General features: G+C 42.4%; 1 protein-coding gene across 15 annotated transcripts in view; it reads left to right on the top strand.

Annotated features, from left to right (window-relative positions):
- cacna1da (calcium channel, voltage-dependent, L type, alpha 1D subunit, a) overlaps positions 1-16,331 on the top strand; it is a 103,093-nt gene that overhangs the window by 15,338 nt on the left and 71,424 nt on the right. The gene's annotated exons all lie outside the window — the stretch shown is intronic.

Genomic DNA, 16,331 nt, shown 5'->3' with positions numbered 1-16,331 from the left:
TGAACGTGTCTCTGCTAATTAATATGTGACTGTATGTCTTGTGTGTGACAGTGGTGGTTAGCTGTGGCTGTCGCGGGCATTCGGCAGTGTTTCTGGACTCCAGTGGAGATGATGGCACAAGTGTGTGTTTAGTCACTTATCTAACTGCTCATTTGTGCCTCACACTTTGACACCCCCTGCTCATTATCCCTAATGGGCGTGCAGTTGGGGGGCTGCACTCAATGTGTATTGACTCCTATAGGACCCAAAGGGCAATTCAGGAATTACATTGGTCTATTATGTAGGCTCCTGTCCTGTCTAATGATTATAGGAATTGTCATCAAATAATGAATTCATTTCCCAATCTAACTAGAATGAGAAAATCTGTTTTCTTGGGTGAACTGCACTAACATCATGAGCTCATTGAAATACAATCAACATTTGTTGTTTGAAGTATCTCGGGTAGCAGGATTGCTGATTCAGGATTCATATTGCTTTTTAGATTACAATGAGAAAGGTCGCATTGTTAAAGAACACAGATTCTCTTGTGGGTTAAGTCTTTGTAATATAGTAATACTGCGAGATATGGGCCAAGACTATATAACACAGTAATACGACGACTCTGGGATGGTGGTCTTCTAGGCAGAGTTCTTCTGTCCAGTGTCTGTGTTCTTTTGCCCATCTTAATCTTTTCTTTTTATTGGCCAGTCTGAGATATGGCATTTTCTTTGCAACTCTGCCTAGAAGGCCGGCATCCCAGAGTCGCCACTTCACTGTTGACGTTGAGACGGTAGTTTTGTGGAGACTGTTTAATGAAGCTGCCAGTTGAGGAGCTGTGAGGTGTCTGTTTCTCAAACGAGGTAATAATGTATGTGTCCCCTTTCTCAGTTGTGCACTGGGCTCTCCCACTCGGCCTATTCTGGTTAGGGCCAGTTTGCGCTGTCCTGTGAAGGGACTAGTACACATTGTTGTACGATCTTCAGTTTCTTGGCAATTTCATGCATTTGGAATAGCCTTCATTTCTCAGAACAAGAATAGACTGATTAGTTTCAGAAGAAGGTTCTTTGTTTCTGGCCTTTTTGAGCCTGTAATCGAACCCACAATTGCTGATGCTGAAGATACTGAACTACTCTAAAGAAGGGCAGTTTTATTGCTTCTTTAATCAGCACAAGAGTTTTCAGCTGTGCTAACATAATTGCAAATGGGTTTTCTAATGATCAATTAGCCTCTTAAAATAATTAACTTGGATTAGAAAACAAAACACACACAATTATGTTAGCACAGCTAAAAACTGTTGTGCTGATTAAAGATGCAATAATACTGGCCTTCTTTAGCGTAGTTGATTAACTTGCATTAGCAAGCACAACGTGCCATTGGAACACAGGACTGATGGTTGCTGATAATGGGCCTTTGTACGCCTATATAGATATTGCATTGAAAATCATTCATTGCCAGCTACAACAGTCAATTACAGCATTAAAAATGTCTACACTGTATTTCTGATTTTCCTGCATATAAAGCTCAAAGGTCACCGCCTTCCCAAATCTTGCACCGCCTCTGTGTGTCAGCATGGTTTTGCACTCATACGCCTAATAGCCTACCAGCGATATACTGTAGCGAATGTGACCATAGGAGGTAACTGTTTTTCATATTGGCAGTGTTACCAGATGGGTCAAATGAATAAGCACAGTATAACAACGAAAATAGACAACAATAATATTGACTGTGATCAATTATGAAGCTTGATGAGTGATTTTGTAATACATTTTTTCTCATTAGTCGTTCGCCTTCTATCGTTCCTACAGTTGAACGAGATTGGAAGATCTGTGGATCATCGTTAATTTCGTTCACCGTTCCTTCCTGTGAACGAGATTCAAATATCCCTGAATCATTGGTCATTTCGGTCATCATTTCTTCTGTTGAACGAGATTTGAAGATCCGAAAGAGCCATGGATCACCGTTCATTTTGTTCATCCTTCCTTCTGTTGAATGCGATTTGAAGATCCAAAGATCCTACTGAGATGAATCATGAATCGTGATTCACCAAAAAGAGTTGTTCAAAAAGAACCCATTACTAGTTGCTCAGGCATAATGAAGAGGGAATGTTCTGTATGCTAGAAGCATTATGGAGCCAATGTGTTTGGGGGCTTAGGAAAACAGCCAAGCAGAAAGTATAGGCTGGATGCACTTAAATTCAATAAAATGTCTACTAGTCCTGGACAGGCAGATGAGAAAAAATAACACACATGAGGGTTAAACTATACATATGTAAAAAAAAAAAAATTTTAAGAATAGATTTATTGCTTGTTTTTGGTTACTGTTGAATTAAGGAGGGGGTTGTAGTTTGCATTAGGCTGCTCAAGTGGACATGGACAACAGGGCAGATTTAACACTATAATAGTTTTCTTTTTCAAGTGTCCAGATTATATAAAATATATCACAGAGGGGCGTCCAATAGAACGCGGGATAGCGGGGGTTGGGATGCCACCTTTGTCACAGAAACATGATATACACAAAACAGAAAATTCACAATAAACATTAAACTACATTCAAATCCACAGATAGGTATAGGGAGTAATGTACACAGATAGGTATAGGGAGTAATGTACACAGTTAGGTTTTGGGAGTAATGTACACAGATAGGTATAGGGAGTAATGTACACAGATAGGTATAGGGAGTAATGTACACAGATAGGTATAGGGAGTAATGTACACAGATAGGTATAGGGAGTAATGTACACAGTTAGGTTTTGGGAGTAAGGTACACAGATAAGTATAGGGAGTAATGTACACAGATAGGTATAGGGAGTAATGTACACAGATAGGTATAGGGAGTAATGTACACAGATAGGTATAGGGAGTAATGTACACAGATAAGTATAGGGAGTAATGTACACAGATAGGTATATGGAGTAATGTACACAGATAGGTATAGGCAGTAAGGTACACAGATAAGTATAGGGAGTAATGTACACAGATAGGTATAGGGAGTACGGTACACAGATAGGTATAGGGAGTAATGTACACAGATAGGTATAGGGAGTAATGTACACAGATAGGTATAGGGAGTAATGTACACAGATAGGTATAGGGAGTAATGTACACAGATAGGTATAGGGAGTAATGTACACAGATAGGTATAGGGAGTAATATGTCTACCATTGTGCGGGATACTGTTGGAGTAGTAAATGTTGGAGTCAGCTATGATGTAGAGGGCATTTGCCTAATAGGGACTTGTATATAAATTGGTACCAACGTGTCTGTCATTGTGTATATGGAAGGGCCAATTAACCAGATTGTGATGGCTGTTGTGGATGGCGATTTGTTTAATTGCATCTAACTTATGGAGGAGCTTTTTGGCGGCAAGCCTAAGGACAACGTTGCAGTAGTTGAGAATTGGCAGGATGGTCGTTTTTACAACCGTATACTTGGCAGCATAGGTGAAGTGCATCTTGACATGGAACATGAAAACAATTCTGGATTTAACTTCAGTCTGCAGGTGGGTGATATGGACATTGTATGATAGTGAGCAATCAAGACAAATACCAAGATATTTGTAGGTGTTGACATGCTCCGGGATGTTTGGAGGGCAGGTTGAATTAGGCTCAGATTAAAGAGCGTACATTTTGTTTCTTTTGGTGTTAACTGGGTCTAAAATTGAGCAGAGACCCCTCTTTTTGCTGGGGAGATTACCTTATTCCATACCCTATTCCATACCAAATTCAAGTCTTATTTCAGGAGGTATGTCCTCATTTTTTATATCTGATTTTAATGTAGTTTTCTAAATTTCTGTAGTTAAATGTGCCAGAGTGTATTTGTTTTGGGGTTGGGGCACTTAATAAATAAAAGTCAGTCAAAGTGTAAAGCACCCTTTTACAAGTCTCAGACAAAAATAACAGCAATACGTCCCTGTGCTGAACAATATGTGGACTAGAGGCTTGTAGAATCATTACTCTACTGAGTTTTCAGTTCATTGTTCACGGTAGGGTGTGCTGTGTCTTCTGGGTGTTACAAATGACTGCTTTTGCACAAAGATTTCTTCTTTTGACTGAATGAATCGAGAGGTCAGTCAGTCACTACTATGCTCCTGTTGCTGTGCTATGAAATTATACCTCTTCAGTGCCCTGGTGATTTTGTAGTCCTTCAAAGAGTAGACCTTCATCTCGCTGTATCATCGACCAGTAGAACTTTATGTAGCACCTATTAATTGGATGAATTTGTGTTTAGAACTACAATCTCTTATGGACTAGTTGGTTCGGCTTCTGGAGCGGAGTGGAATGTTAAATTAGACGTGGGCACAGTTTGATATTTTTAAATAGATTGCCAGCTTCTATGATAAGATTGTAGAAAAGCAAATCAAGTTATGTAGTCGATGAATCCACAACATACAATTCAATACCTACTACAAGTATTCTATATACTCTTGGGTGCACCCTGTATCACTCAAAATACATGATCTTAGTAAAATGTAGTTTCAGTTCACGGGTTAAGTCAAATCAAATACAATACATTCAATAATTTGACCTTAGGAGGTTGGTAACATGTATGAGTGTACAGTATGTAAATGTCTGAATGTATGTTAATGTATGTTTTCAAACTCCTACAATGCATATATTTTTTACAGTACTTATAGGGCTTCCTATAAAATGAAAGTGAAGTGCAAAATGATGTGTATCAATGTGAATATTTCTCACCGATTCCGTGTAGTGTAGACTGAACATCCAAAATGGCGACGTCCAGTATAACCACGCTGCTTCTATTGAACATGATTATACCCATACAACCTAAGTTACTTTTCACAACAAAAATGATGAAATGCACACGTTTCTTTTATTAATGAAATAATACTGATAAAAGCTAATACATGTGATTTACCCTTTGTTCGTCGAGGTAATGATGGAGTAGGGACGAGGAAAAGAAACCTCAAGTACCGCCAATTATCAAATTGAAACTGGGAAAATCCTGTTCTATCATTATCCCAAACTTTGTCCAGTAACCGTTCGACGGCCAACGTTCTTATTATTTATCTTCACTGAATCACTGAATCAGTCTTTTTGTTATTTATATGTGTTTGTCTCTATTTCACTTCACGCACCTGCTCATCTTCTCTGACTCTGGTTAGGTTCTACCTGGTTGCTAAGCTACCGGTAAAAGGAGGTGGTTCCAATTAAAGCAAGCTGATTGCCCATTTGGTGAAACAGTTGTTAAATACTGACATTTGAAATGATTAGCTCATTAATCTTTTTGAGTTTTATGCCCTGTTCCAGCACAGTATTAACAGTGTTGTATTTATTCTCTGTATATATATACAAAGATGTAGATTCACAGACATTAACATAGATTCACAGACATTAACATACATTAAGGACAGAGAGAAGGAAGGCCTACTGGTTGAGGACACAGGAAGGTGAAGGCCTACTGTTTGAAAAGAAAGAGGAGATAAACGTAACACCCATAGGGGATGAAAGCTAACTGGTTTTTTTGTGTTACCATGAAAATATAAAACATAGAATATAAACCAAAAAATGTACAGTAACACAAAAAAAACAGTTAGCTTTCATCCCCTCTGTCTCCACAACCAATAATCATCATCCCCCATCCGCCAACCAGTAGATCTTCAGAAATGACTCACTGAGTTTGCCAACGTGTGTGTCAATTTCTATGCTTAACTACATCTGTGTCTGAAAGAGAGACTAAGAAAGAGAGAGACAGAGACAGAGTAATACAAACCGACAGGCAGAGAGCGAGAGACAAAGAGAGACAGACAGAGAGATCATGATCGAGGGACACAGAGAGACAGACAGAAAAGATAGTAGCAAGCAATAAGCACATTGCATTATACATGTCTGACTGATACTGTGTGTCCTTGAATCAGAGCAGCATGTTTCCATGTTCACAGCGCTGTAGTAGGACCACAGATTCATAAGACTCCAGAAAATGTGTCATTATTTTGCCGTAATTGCCAGGGTCCCAAATGATGCCCTGTTCCCTTGATAGTGCACCACCAGGACTCATGAGGATTAGGGTTTTATTTAGAATGCAGGCAGTAAGTCAGTCAACGCTTGGACCCATTGTTTGAGGGGTTTCAAGTCATAACCACATCAGCCTGAGCTTTGATGATCATGCTAATGAGCTCTGGTACCTTTGTGAGAATTACCTTGGCTATTCTGGCCTGAATCATCTCAGCTTCTCTGGCCTGGCTCACTGACTGACTGACTTTCTAATTCAGTCTCCACACAATAGTGACAAAAGTGACCTTATCGACTAATAGTAAAATGTCATGTAAGGGCTGAAATAGATTTTACCTTCAGGTCTTTGACATAGGCTAACTCCTGAATGCATATAATTACCAACGTTGTTGTGGCTAATGTGTCTAATAACTAACATTTTGGCTAGAAACATCTCAATGTGGTCCAGTGGAAACACACCCAGTTCATTGAATATATGAGGCACCCGGCCTGAGTTCAGGATTCAATAGCTCTCCCTACCTTTCACCACTATGTTACATCTTCATCTGTCTCCCTCTGCTTCTCACTGTCAATAAAAGCCTGGGAGATAACAATAAAATATGCAAGGAGAGTGAGTGTCTACTGTCCTTTCAAAAAATAAACCTGTGGCTAATAAGTAACATCGTGGCTAATGTGGCTAATAACATTGGGGCTAACATGTGGCTAACGTGGCTAATAACATTGGGGCTAACATGTGGCTAATAACATTGGGGCTAACATGTGGCCAATATGACTAATAACTCGTTTTGTGGCTAATATGGCTAATAACCAATATTGTGGCTAATGTGTCTAATAACCAACATTGTGGCTAATGTGGCTAATAATTTACTTTGTGGCTAATGTGTCTAATACCTAACATTGTGGCAAATATAGCTAATAACTAACACTGTGGCAAATATGGCTAATATCTAACATTGTGGCAAATATGTCTAATATCTAACATTGTGGCTAATGTGTCTAATACCTAACATTGTGGCAAATATGGCTAATAACTAACATTGTGGCCAGGTCCAGCTCCAGGCATAAGCGACATAAGCGGTCGTTTAGGGCCCCCGACCACTAGAGGGCCTCTGACTGCTAAGGAGCCTTCGACAGATAGGGGAGTGGGGGCCCCCTATCAAATTTTGCCTAGGGCCCCCTAAAGTCTAGAGTCGACACTGATTGTGGCTAAAGTGGTTAATAACTAACATTGTGGCTAATGTGGATAATAACAAATATTGTTGCTAATGTGTCTAATAACTAACATAGCGGCCATCATAGAATTCCGCATACCTTCACATTGTATCTTATATAGACACACTATAACAGTGTTAGTTCATGTTATATGACCTCTGCTTGCTGTAGCGCTGCTGTTTCCCTTCAGAGAATGACACCCACAGCCTCTTCATAGCTTCTTTCGCCCCCTCACTGCTGCACTCATGCACACGCACGCACACAAACACACACACACTGCCCTCTGTGGTCAGGAGTGGTACAGCACGCTGAGCTTTTACATTTGTAGAGCTGCCTGTTTGTAGTCTGGAAAAGATGATGCTGTTGCTAAGTTACAGTGCATTAATAAACATTGCTCTCTGAGAGAAACTCTCTTCCTGAGAGGATGAGGGGGAGAGAAGGGGAAGAGAGGAAGACGTGGGGGGGGGGGCAGAGGATAGAGAGCGAGGGGGATTTGTCTCCCCTTTTGTTAGTGGTCAAATGTTTTAATCATAGATTGACTGTCCTACCTCAAATTACTATATGTTGCCCTTGCTCTTTTGTTAGCTAAGAAGTGTGTCAATTCTGTTAAAGTTATGTCCAAAATGGCACAATTATGCAACACACACGTGTGTTCACATGCACACACACGCACAAACGCGCGCACACACATTCACAGGATGATGTTTTGATGAAGCATTGTGTGCTGGTTTCCCTTAAACCCTCTGGCTGGCCTAGACTCTTTTTACTGATCTACTGCATACTGATGGGAAAGATAAAGAGAAAGAGGCAGAGCGAGAGAGGGAAAAAGGGAGAGTGGGAGGAAGGAGCATGATTGGGAACGGGGAGGTGGGCTAGAGAGACAGAGAGGAGTCATGGAGAGAAAGGGATGGAGAGGAGTGAGAGAAAGAAGGAGAGTGGAGAGTCAGGGGAGGACGAGAAAGTGACAGTCGTGATGCAGTATAATGATGATGGCTTCCTCATGTTTGCAAAACCAGAGCAGCCATTTGTCTTGTACACCTGTAACATCACATTCACTGGTAACAAAGTCCACGCAAGGTTGGATTTTAAAGGGGTCTACAGTCGTACCAATCCATTGCTTCACATCTCTGAGGACAGTTGGACAACTGCAGAGGGAGAGCGGCACCAGTGGATGTTGGATGAAATGTTTTTAGTCAAATATGTTAATATCTGTAACTGTACAGCATATGAATTAGGTCCAGTAGTGATTACTTTAATGCAAACAATGTTTCAGAAATAATAGATTGTTTTGAAACAATTTGGCCGATTGATGGAGTGTGTCTGTCATGCCTCTTAACTGAATTAGAATGAATGGGAATTACATCTGAGCGCATGTTTCTCTGTTTTTCAACTTTAACAGCGGGTAATGTTGGTTCTTCAGAAGATACTTCAGATATGTCTGCTGCCGATCTATATTCAATGTGCTGTCTTACCTCTGGTCCAGGATGTTACATACAGCGTGCTCACCCTTCCTAACAGTGTTACAACACTACACCCTGGACCAGAGGCATTCCTGTCCTTTTATTTATACTTCCCACTTGACACTTATCTTCAAGGTTTCTGCGTGTTTTGGATGAGGCAGTGGTGTGCATGGATATTGTGGTTTGGTGGGGGTTTTGTTGTCTCTGTGGAGCTGGAGTCGTCCTGGACATACAGGGATGTACTGTATGGATGGTGGGGGTTCTGTTGTCTCTGTGGAGCTGGAGTCGTCCTGGACATACAGGGATGTACTGTATGGTTTGGTGGGGGTTCTGTTGTCTCCGTGGAGCTGGAGTCGTCCTGGGCATACAGGGATGTACTGTATGGTTTGGTGGGGGTTCTGTTGTCTCCGTGGAGCTGGAGTCGTCCTGGGCATACAGGGATGTACTGTATGGTTTGGTAGGGGTTCTGTTGTCTCTGTGGAGCTGGAGTCGTCCTGGACATACAGGGATGTACTGTATGGTTTGGTGGGGGTTCTGTTGTCTCCGTGGAGCTGGAGTCGTCCTGGGCATACAGGGATGTACTGTATGGTTTGGTGGGGGTTCTGTTGTCTCCGTGGAGCTGGAGTCGTCCTGGGCATACAGGGATGTACTGTATGGTTTGGTGGGGGTTCTGTTGTCTCCGTGGAGCTGGAGTCGTCCTGGACATACAGGGATGTACTGTATGGATGGTGGGGGTTCTGTTGTCTCCGTGGAGCTGGAGTCGTCCTGGACATACAGGGATGTACTGTATGGATGGTGGGGGTTCTGTTGTCTCCGTGGAGCTGGAGTCGTCCTGGACATACAGGGATGTACTGTATGGATGGTGGGGGTTCTGTTGTCTCTAAGGAGACTGGGTCGTCCTGGACATACAGTGATATTAAGCACACAGGATGTCACCGTGTGACTCATATGACTCTGGCCCTCCGCCACAAGGACAGATGTGCCGTGCCATTAACACAATGATACGCCTCGTGATTCATGCTGCTTACTTACTCATCACTCAAGTGATCATGTGATACACACACTTTGTGTACTAGCTCACCGTTCTCAGGTGATCATGTGATACACACACTTTGTGTACTAGCTCACCGTTCTCAGGTGATCATGTGATACACACACTTTGTGTACTAGCTCACCGTTCTCAGGTGATCATGTGATACACACACTTTGTGTACTAGCTCACCGTTCTCAGGTGATCATGTGATCAACTTCCACAGCTATAATCATTTTGCAATACAATGTAAATGTACAACATCTCATGTAATCAAAATGATTGGATTGGCTTTTAAATATGATTGCTCGTAAAGGAGATTTACGGGAAAAGAAATGTAATCCCAGTAGGATCACTTGTGTATTAATAGGGTGTATGAAATTAATACGTAATAAAGGCTTTACATGCTATTTGGTTAAGTCTAACAAAAAAAAAAATCTCAAATTGTGATCGAACACTTAAAAGTGACTCCCTCCCTGAGCCTTTCTGAGGCATTCTGTATCAGCTTTCAATTAGAGCTCTGCTTATTTTAGCACATGTTTGCAATCATTATGGATGCAGTCGTAAGCATGAGACAGCCTGATCTGATCCTGTAGGAAATTATTTTGCCACTTGCCACGATTGCTCTGCTAACGAACAAGACCCATTACTTATGAATGATGAGATGAATCATTTTGGGAGCCTAGTGGATGGCTCTAGTTGACTCTCTTCACTGTTCATAACCAGGTCAAAGGAAACATTTGAGTAAATATGGGACACAAAGTATATTGAGCTCCTGTGCAATTCTTAAGAAATTAGAACTCCATCAAGCGTAAGGTGTTATTTTGTGTTCATTGCTAGAGCATGTCCATGTCCACAAGGCATGAGTTCTCAATTAATGTTTTGATTAACATAAAGAAATGCCATGGCCATCTCAGTCACCAGTCCTCAACATATGGACAATTTGGAGCCGTGTCTGAGTGATGGTTTTCCACCAGCATCAACAAAACATGAAGTAATGGACTTTACCATGACACCATATGGGTTATGGAGTTCCTCTCCAGTGTAGTTACCAGAGAGTTGTACAGTTTATGTCGAGGCTGAAGGAGAGGGCTTGGATCGGCCCTTATTACGAGACTTGATGTTTGACTGTGTTTGTGTGTGGTTCAGTGCTTTAGCCTCCTTCTGGATCTTTCTGCATGGTGAATTCTCACTCTGTCCATCTCTCTCTCTCTCTCTCTCTCTCTCTCTCTTTCTGTTTGAGTGTCAAAGACTTTGGTGTTGCATTCAGACATGCATTCCCCCTGTGGCAGGCCAGAGACAGAGCAACAAAGTCTAAGAGAGTGGCGGTTGTGTGTGTGGGTGTGCTGGCGGTTATCAGACATTCTGTTTGGTATGCCTAAAAGGTCCAACCTGAAGGGGAGGCCAGGGGGAGGGGCTCGTCTTGGGAGGCAGCATTTGACTGTTTGCAGACAAGGTCCCAAAAACATGTGACAACCTTGAAGTTAATGATGCACCTCCTTTTTCATAAGCAGTCCGGGGCTTTGTGGCACCTGAGCAGCGATGGGGAACAAAGGGTTGTGGGAGCAGGAGCGGGGTGTGTGTGTGAGTGTGTGTGTGTGTGTGTGTGTGAGTGTGTGTGCGTGTGTGTTGAGGGGGGCTGTCAGGAATGAGTCAGAATGGGCAGGTGGTCTCTGCATTGTTTTTTGTCGCAGTTGTTTCTATTTTCCCTCCTTCTGTGCTCTCACGTGCCAACCAACATTTTCTATATAAATGTACACTCCTCAGTGATGTGTAATTCTTCCTCGTTACATTCTTTCAGGACAGGGTCCTAAGAGGTCAGCGCTTGTGTCGTACCTTAACAGCCTCGGGGTTAAGGGGCAGCCCTGTTATTCAGGCGTCCCTGCCATGATCACAGGCTGACCATGCATGGTGTCCAAACCAAGATGAAGCAGGTGTCTTGTGAGGTAGTGCTCTGTGTCAGAGGTCACGGGCAGCCTGGTGGTGTGGCGAAGGAGGCACTTCCGGTACCCACCTGTGTCTGGAACCACCACCATTCGGTTATTCGAGTCCTTTGACAGTGATGTGATTTGTAGATTCAAATGGAAAAGTTTAATTGGGTTGTGGTACTTGTATGCACCTTTGGGCGTGTGTGTGTGTTTGTGTGTGTGTGTGTGACTTGTTGGCTGTGGGAGCTCTTAATAATGTTCTGTTAGTATCAGTGTTTGTGTGTATGAGAGTGCATACTGTACGTCTCTTTACTGCACAAATAAGCTGTGCGATGACTCAGAGATATTTATGGCCTGCCCCACAGGCCTTGCTCCTCCCTCTCTCTCTCTCTCTCTGTCTCTATCTTTCTGTTTTGCTTTCTCCATCTCTATCACTCTGTTTCTCTCCCTATCTGTCTTTGTCCCTCTTTGTCTCTCTCTATCACTCAGTTTCTCTCCCTATCTGTCTTTGTCCCTCTTTGTCTCTCTCTATCACTCAGTTTCTCTCCCTATCTGTCTTTGTCCCTCTTTGTCTCTCTCTATCACTCTGTTTCTCTCCCTATCTGTCTTTGTCCCTCTTTGTCTCTCTCTATCACTCAGTTTCTCTCCCTATCTGTCTTTGTCCCTCTTTGTCTCTCTCTATCACTCTGTTTCTCTCCCTATCTGTCTTTGTCCCTCTTTGTCTCTCTCTATCACTCAGTTTCTCTCTATCTCTCTCTGCCAATCTCCTACTGTGTCTCTGTCTGTGTCTTTTTCTTCTACTCTTCCTGTCTGTCTTTGTCTCTCTCTCTCTATCACTGTTTCTCTACCTCTTTCTCTGTCTAACTGTCTCTATCACTTTGTTTCTCTTTAGCTTTCTCTTGCATCTCTCTCTCCTTAACCATGTCTGTCTCTCTTTGTTTCTGTCTCTCTGTGTAGCTCTGTATCTTTCGCTGTCACTTTAGGCTTGCTTACTTTATGCTATTTTCCGGGAGGTATTGATGAAAACTGGAGTCACTAGATTATTTTGTTGTGTAAATTTGCAGAGATTGATAGCTCGAGATGGCATCTTCGGAGGTAGTGTGCAACGAGTGTGTAACCTCCACCAGACTTTTTACCCCCCCCCCCCCTTGTTCTCTCTGGACGCCTGGGGCCACGTGGGAATGACATCTAGAGCTGTGTCCACACATTGTGGAACATCGGTTGTAAGTGCTGAGTGAAAAGACATTTTACTCCTACTCAGGTGAGAATAAAGCAGTGCAGGAAGCCTCTTAGTCACTCGTAGTCATCAGAGTACCACCTAGTCTTGTAATAATTTAGACTCCTGAGCAGTCAGGAGGTGCCAGCCGGGAGACGCATGCTTGTTAAGCAGGAAGGAGATGTGTTTAGAGGAACTGTGTTATAGCAACTTGTGTCATGCTGATAAGTTGGTCAATTTCAACATGTAGACCGTCAGGAAGCCGGAGTGTTTTGAGCATCAGTCCAGTAACTGTAAAGTTTATCAAATCCCTGAGCCAACAAGGTGGAAAGTCTGACGTTCCCTCCCTCAGCAAGGCAGTTCAGGCTAATTGGTCAGGGCACCTAATTGGTCAGGGCACCGCTCCATTTTTGAGTGTTTGGTAAGAATTAGACCTTTCAACTGTTACACAAGATTATTGGCAAGTGACTTGATGTAGGTTGTACTGAGCCAAAACTGTCAGTTCTTCAAGGGGAGTGACGAGTGTGTTGTTTTAGAGTGTGATAGACATTGCAGTGAATCATAAAGTACCATGCCGGATGAAATGGCAGTTTCAATAATAGTTTACTTATATCACATTTATATTCGCCAACCTAATGTATTACACACAATTCTGGAGTAGGCCAACTAAGCAGGTCAGGTAAAACGCATCTAACATTGTGTCATTTCTACATACTACAACACACTACACCATACTTCACCATTCACTGCCATTGAGCGTCCTATAAAGTTCATACTCACAGCTTGTCATCTCTTTTATTGATGGGGCCGAGCTGTTTTTTTCCTCATGTTTTAGTTCGTAGATGTCATTATTTGTCATGCTATTTGTTATTGTGTTAAAAAAGGAAGATCCCATAGTTTTTTTTCATATAAACTGTGAAATAAACACCTCTGGAGTGCATTTTTTAAATTAGTTTGAGAGCAAAAAAAAATAAAAAATTTCTGTGTAAGAATTATGTCTGCATATTCCCACAACAGAATGATGTTGGTATACGGTGGTGGTTCAATTCATGTGATTAGACCGCTGATTGGCTTGCTCGTCCTCCTCAGGACATCATCCTCTATAAAGAAATAACTATAGATCCTGAGTGCATATCCCCTCACAGGCGTAAGCGAAGTACGCATTATGAATTAATCCGTATAGACGAAACCTTAGCTGGCTAAAACCGAAACATAAAACTGTATACGGTTATATTGCGACTGTTTCTGGCATGGAATAGTCCATCTTCAGTATCGCTAGCAATTGCTCAATTCTTATGATTATTCCTAGGAAGTTAGTAGATACTAGTAAGCTTATTACTGGCTAATAAGCTGTTAAAACAGCCAGTGGCAAAAGCAATACAGTTCATAAACGCTATTTGTGGTGGAGGTAAACTTAATAAGAAACGTTAGTCAGTTTAACACAATCCTTAGTGGTTAAAGACAGTGCCTCTCATGTGGAAGACCTCATTTGCTTTGTGTTTTGGTTGATTATTTCCAGTGTGTCAAAGAGTTCTCTAACTATTTTCTTTTGATTTGGTTGGGTCTAGCTGTGATTCTCTCCTGGCACTCTGTTTGTTCTTATTTGGTTTGCGAACAGAGCCCCAAGACTAGCTGGTTTTGGGAGCCCTTTTCTAGGTTAATCACTGTAGATGAGGGCTTTGTTATGAAAAGTTTGAGAATCACTTTCCTTTAAGTGGCTGTGAAATGTTACAGCCCATTATGGATTTCAATCATTTGTGGGTATTGTTCTAAATCAGCTCTGCATGTGTTCTTTGGGATTATGCACTGTTCCCTGAGAATACTTCTGCAAAATCTGGATGCACAGACAGCATTGGGTGTCTGTCTGTCTCTGCCTTGCTGTGTGTGTGTCTCTCTCTGTCCCACTCTCTCTGCCCCTTTTTCTCTCTCACACTCAATAGATTGGCAGGAGTGAGCCGAAAGCCTCGCTCAACCTTTTACAGTGGTAACAAAGGGGCCGGTGTCTCTTTCACTGGGCCAAGTGCTCCATTCAATCGGCAATAAACTGTTGGCAAAACGCGACCCACAGCCCACAATACTCCTGCATTCACTGTATGTTGTCCACAGAGCAGGAGGATTAAGGACTTCCTCAGGAGGAGATGCTTTGTGTGTGTCTCTGACGTCCTGTATGTGAAGACTTAAATGACTGTGTCTAATGTTCACTCCTCGAACACTGTTTCTGGCTAGTAAAACCCAGCAGGACCACTGACTGAAATCTGGCAGGACCCCTGACTGAAATCTGGCAGGATCACTGACTGAAATCTGGCAGGACCACTGACTGAAACCTAGCTGGACCACTGACTAAAAACTAGTTGGACCACTGACTAAAACCTAGCTGGACCACTGACTGAAATCTGGCAGGGCCACTGACTGAAACCTACTGGACCACTGACTGAAATCTGGCAGGGCCACTGACTGAAACCTACTGGACCACTGACTGAAACCTAGCTGGACCACTGACTGAAACCTACTGGACCACTGACTGAATTCTGGCAGGACCACTGACTGAAATCTGGCAGGACCACTGACTGAAATCTGGCAGGACCACTGATGGAAATCTGGCAGGACCACTGACTGAAATCTGGCAGGACCACTGACTGAAATCTGGAAGGACCACTGACTTTAACCAGCAGGACCACTGACTGAAATCTGGCAGGACTGCTGACTGAAACCTACTGGATCACTGACTGAAATCTGGAAGGAACACTGACTTTAACCTAGCAGGACCACTGACTGAATCTATGCAGGACCACTGACTGAATCTATGCAGGACCACTGACGGAATCTATGCAGGACCACTGACTGAATTTATGCAGGACCACTGACTAGAACTTAACATGACAACTGACTGGAACCTAACAGGATGACTGACCTGAACCTAGCAGGACAACTGACCTGAACAGGATCTTTGTCTGAAACCTAGCAGGACCTGACACATTTAAAAACTTGCATGTGTACTGGAACAATCCAGAAGACAGTCAAGAGTTTGGATTAGACTGAGCTGAATGGGACCACCCAAAGACCAGAGCTGGCAGAATAAACAGGTTACTGCTCTGTTAGCAAGCACTATGTAGTGGATGTAAGATACCTAATTGTTACTCAGAATTGAATTCAGACTGAGATGTAGTCTAAAAACTTGCATTGTGTCATCCTGTATTGCTGGAGGCCAGGGGGTGCTCTCCTGGCTAATCCAAAAACATCCTGAACCCCTCTGTCTGTGTGTGTGCTTCACTGCAACCATCCCAGTGATTGGCATTTATGTAACAGTGAGAGCTTTTACGGTTTGGTTTTCTCTTTCTATCCCTCTGTCCTCTCTCGTCTCTGTGTGGCTTTGATTGACTGTCCATTGAATTTATTTCAAAAACATTAGAGAAATTACTTTGGATTGTGGGTATGTGTGTGTGTGTGACTTTGTGTAAAAGTGAATGTGTGTATGTATGTCATCAAATTGATATAAAATATCCTAATGATCATATTAAACTATACGCTTTCAAAGTT

Source organism: Esox lucius, chromosome 17 (assembly GCF_011004845.1).
Source record: "Esox lucius isolate fEsoLuc1 chromosome 17, fEsoLuc1.pri, whole genome shotgun sequence".
NCBI classification, from domain to species: Eukaryota; Metazoa; Chordata; class Actinopteri; order Esociformes; family Esocidae; genus Esox; species Esox lucius.
The sequence above is the reverse complement of the archived record's forward strand: the minus strand, read 5'-3'. Positions and strand labels throughout refer to the sequence as shown.